Source organism: Populus euphratica, unplaced genomic scaffold (genome assembly GCF_000495115.2).
Source record: "Populus euphratica unplaced genomic scaffold, PopEup_1.0 scaffold2.1, whole genome shotgun sequence".
NCBI lineage: Eukaryota > Viridiplantae > Streptophyta > Magnoliopsida > Malpighiales > Salicaceae > Populus > Populus euphratica.
The window spans coordinates 538452-543674 of NW_011499846.1; the positions used below are offsets into that span (position 1 = coordinate 538452).

At 27.9% G+C, this 5223-nt stretch overlaps 1 pseudogene; it reads right to left on the reverse strand.

Moving 5' to 3' along the window:
* LOC105128908 (cytochrome P450 81D11-like) lies at positions 1–2634 on the reverse strand (annotated as a pseudogene).
* Between the last annotated feature and the right edge of the window lie 2589 nt (positions 2635–5223).

Sequence of the window (5223 nt, forward strand, 5' to 3'; positions counted from 1 at the left end):
TTATCTTTTTATTATTATTATTTACCTAAAAAGCAATAGAATGCATGCTTGGGCGTGGTCTACATATAGCTTCTAGCGGTTGTGCCTTTGTGGTGGTAAACCCGGGCCCCTCAGTCATATCCACCATTGTATCACCAATCTTCTGCCACTCGAAACATTGAAGGAGCGAGCCCAATGCTAATCCCACCACTCTCAGGGCCAAGCCTTCTCCAGGACAGCTCCTCCTTCCATGCCCGAAAGGCATCAACTTAAACTCGTCTCGTCCCCCCTCTGGGTTGTCGAACCTCTCAGGTCTGAATTTTGTAGGGTCCGGCCAGATTTTAGGGTCATTTTGAATGGCCCACATATTTACAGAAAGCATCGTGCCACGTGGAATGCGGAATCCTCCAACCAGGCATTCTTCTGATGACTCATGAGGTATTAGCAATGGAGCTGGCGGGTACATCCGTAACGTTTCGTTAAGGATGCTACGGAGGTAGGGAAGTTGGGCAAGATCAGCTTCATCCATCAAACGATCATGCCCAATATGCTCGTCGATTTCTCTTTGAGCCTTCTCGAGAACTTCGGGATGGTTAAGCAAAAGTGAAAGTGCCCATTCCATTGTAGTAGATGACAGATGAAGTATCTGTTCCCGCCACCAAGAGGACCTGCACACCAAACCAAATTGTGGTCATTAATTCAACATACGATGCAGGCAGCGGAGATATCTTATTCTAACAGTGGAGATATCCTACTGCTTGTAGAAACAAATAGATACATATATATATTTATAAAACAATGCAAGGAAGTCACCAAAATGACCTCCCACTCCCTTGTCAATTCAATACACCATGGTTCTGTCTAAGACTTCACTATTCTAGTAGATAAAGTTTGGTACAATGCATTAGACTTTTGAGTCACCTAACCTCAAGCCAATTAGACTTAGCATGCTAAGTTTTAGGTGAAGGAGGTCTAACAACCATACTTGTTCCAGAGCGATTGAATTTGACAGATAAATAGGTTCAGGATAATTATTGTCTCCCCTTGAGTGTTTACAAGAATAACTGACTTTCTTTTAAATTTTAGACTCTCTCCTACCTAATTGACATTTTAAAGTCTAGTTTCATAACTTCTTTTTAGGTGTATCAAATTCTTTTAAATACTTACTATATTTTTATAATATAAAAAATATTTATTTTTTATTTAGTGCTATAAAGATAATTACAGTATAAATCCTTATATTTTATACAAAAACAAGATTTAGAAACTTTTTATACATGATAAAAGCTTCATAAAGTTTATATTTTTCTATTCTCTACTACCTTAATATTTGAAAAAAAAATACTGAGTTCATCTATGATTTTTAAGTTCCTCCATTTGAAATAGTTTTCTTATAGATATTCAAGTGCATCTTTGTAAATTTAAAGTTTTTTAAATTAAAAAAAATCTAAATACCTTAACGTGATAATTAACTCCAATCCCAAAAACTAGATAAACTATTAATATGTGTTGAAATCCTAATGTTAATATTTTAAAGTTGCAAGATTCCTCAAACAAAATAACCAGTCCATTTAACAAGATCGAAAGACAAAACATGTCCCTTCAATGATTCACATTACAATATAATAAAGAACATTTGACAATTCTGAATTATGATCTAAACATAAAAGAACAGTGCTGCATATCGGTATCCCAACTCAGTTGATCATAATAATTAGTAAAGATCTTACCAGCATAATCCCTTTGATGATATCGTCCGTGTAATACCCAGGTTCAGTTTCTTGCAGGGACAGCAGAACCTGAATCAAATTCCTTTTCTTTTCCCCACAGCAATCTGTCTCCAATATTTTTCTCCGTTGCTCTTCTATCAAATACTGCATGAAACTATCGCTCTTTAGGTGGCACTCTATCACTCTCTTCAACATCTTTTTTGATTTAATCCACGGTACATAGTCTCCAATAATGGTTTTGCCACCTAGCAATAGGGTTTCAGCATGAATTGCACGAAACCTTTTTGCGTCTTCCACATCAGAAACATTCTCTCCATAATATCTCTTTCCAGCTATCATCCGCATCATGATGTTCAGTGTCAGTTCGAAGAAAACAGTTTTCATATCTACAGTATGCTTCTGATTACGAAAGAGAACACAAATCATTGACTTCACCTCCTCCAGACGTATGGAAGAGAGCATTTGGAGGCGGTATGCAGACAAGACTTCAATAGAGACGATTCTCCTAAGGTTTCGCCAGTGGTCGCCATAGGGAGCCCAAAGAAGGCTTGTGGTGTTGTAGGCGAGGTGTTTTGCAATGAGATAACCTGGGCGGTTTGCAAAGACAACATCATTTTTGGTAAAGCATTCTTCAGCTATCGAAGGGGATGAGACAACAAGTAGTCGACGAGACCCGAGGTGGAGCAAGATTACGGGGCCATGTTTACTTGAGATTTTTGATAGTGTCCTGTAAATTGGCTTCTTAAGTAGGTAGAGATGGCCAATGATTGGTAGAGAAGGGAATGGACTAGGTGGGAAGTTTCTTATCTTGTTTAGAAAGTGCCTTATTATGATATACAGGGCTAAAAACACAAGAAAGTGGGGAAAGAAGGTTGCCATGCGTTTGGCAATGGCGACTGTCCTTGTTTCTTGGGAAGGTATATGAATTATATTGTGCGCGTGTCTTGATGAGAGTATCTATATTATACAAGCATGGGAAATCACTGTTTCCCATACCCGCAACGTGGATTATTTATAATACGCAACGTGGATTATTTATAATAGTAATTTATAGTATTTTTTTTATTTTTTTTATTTATTAAATTATATTTGTTAATTTTATTTTTTAAATATTAAACCAGTTAAAATTTTTATTTTATAATTTTTTAAAAAAATATTATGAATTATTGTGGTACTTTATCATATAATTTTTTTATTTTTTAAATTATATTTGTTGATTTTATTTTTTATATTGAGTTGATTAAAAAATTAATTTTTTAATTTTTTTTAAATATTATTAATTATCATAGTGTTTTTTATATAGTTTTTTTTATAATTTTCTCATAAATTATCTTTTTTATTTATTTTTTAATATTTAACTAATTAAAAATCAAAGTTACAAGATTTCATAAAAACACAATAACTTTTTATGTAAATTACTGTAGTTTACTGTTATAGTGTAATTTTTTTTTGTTTTGTTATATTTTTCTTTAAAATTATCTTTATGAATTTTATTTTTTAAATATTAAGTTAATTAAGAATTACAATTACAAGTAAATACAAATTGTTTCTCACAAAAAACTTTAAATTGATACAATTTTTCCTCACATGAGTTTTTTATAATTTCTTTTGTATTTTCTTTTTCTATAATATTTTTAAAAAATTATCATCGTCGATTTTATTTTTTTTAATATTGAGTTTATTAGAATTAAACTCTGCAATAAAGTTTAATCAATTAAGAAAAACACTGTAATTTTCATCACAAAACATTCTAAATTCATACAGTGTCCTTTCATATAGTTTTTCTTATGATTTTTTTAAATTTTTTTATCAAATTTTTTTTCTTTTAAAATTATATTTTTTTAGTTTTTTTAATATTAAGTTAATAAATAATTTAGTTTTATAATTATTTTTTATTTTTATTAACAAAAAAACTAAATTATACAACAAAAATACCATATTTTTTTATCATAAAATACTGTAAATTATTATAAATTATTTTTTTAATTTCTAATTTTTTTATCATTAATATAATTTTTTTCATTATAAAATATTAATTATATTATATTTTTACTTTTTATTATTTATCTAGATTTATAATTACAATATTTTTTAAATAAATATATTTTACAAACTCGAAACAGTGCAGAAATAACTCGTCTTAATTACTTCGTACTAGGAGGTCCCAGTAATGAAAGTAACAAGTTGAAATTTCTGGCGGTGCAGCATGCTTGGCTTATCTAATCATATTAAAAGCAACGATGGACGTGCTGAGGTCAGTGCTGACGTATTTGTATTGAACCAGGTACGTGCGAAGTTATTAAACGGTACATGACACGAGTTTTTGGTGATGAGACGGGCTAGTTGGAGCATGTAGTATTTTTTAAAATATATATATATTTTAAATATATTAAAATAATTTTTTTTATTGTTTAAAATTTATTTTTAATATTAATATTATCGTATCTGTGATTTAAAAAAATAATTTTTTAATATTTTATTTTTATATAAGAAACATAGTTTAAAAAATCATCACATGAAATTATAATAACTAAAAGCTCTAATCAATGATGTTAAATAATCATTACAAAAAATTATTTTCTAGTTAATAAAATAATATTATGTTAAATGAATATTTTAAAAGATTATTTTATGATCAATTAAAATAATGTTATATTAAATGAGTATGTTAAAAAATTATTTTATAATTAATAAAAATAATATTTTATTAAATAGACACGTCAAAAAATTATTTATAGTTACTATACTGAATGTACATGTCAACAAATTATTTTTAGTTAAAGAAAATGATCCCCGGTAAATGAAAATAGTGTACTAGTCAACGAGCTGAGAATGTAATTTTCTAATTAATGAGAATAACACCTAGTCAAGACTGGAATTGAGGTTAATATATTGAAGATTCAACGGCGCAGTGAATGCATTTTTAAGCATGAATTAAATTGTTTTTTTGTTTGTTTATTAGTAAATTTTAGTCTTACCTAGGTATATATACATTGCATGTGAATATATTTTTATATATTTGCACCCTTGAGACGGGAAATAGATATATAGATAAAAGTTTTTTGTACAGTTAATTATGTATTTGAAGAAATTAATATTTTATTACCATGTAACTTTATATTTGATGTATCTTATTTTTAAATAGAAAAATATCTAATTTCACAAGGTACAATCTAATATTATAGTTATTAAAAATTTTAAGTTATTAATAAAAAATTTATGATATAAAATTAGTTGTATAAAAAAATTATTATGTACAAGATTAATTATATAAAAGAAAGATATTATAATTTTTTAAGTGCCTTACTTGAATTAAATTATATTATTAGTTTTATTTTAAATTATTAAAAATTTATTTTTATATTATTTTAATTATCTTTCTATAATATTTTTTATTATAATATTAGTAAATATTCATTTATTAATATTTTTAATTTTAACTCTAGTTAATATTATACAAATAGAAACATATAATATTTTAATAGTATGAATAAATTTGTAAAATTGGTATGAA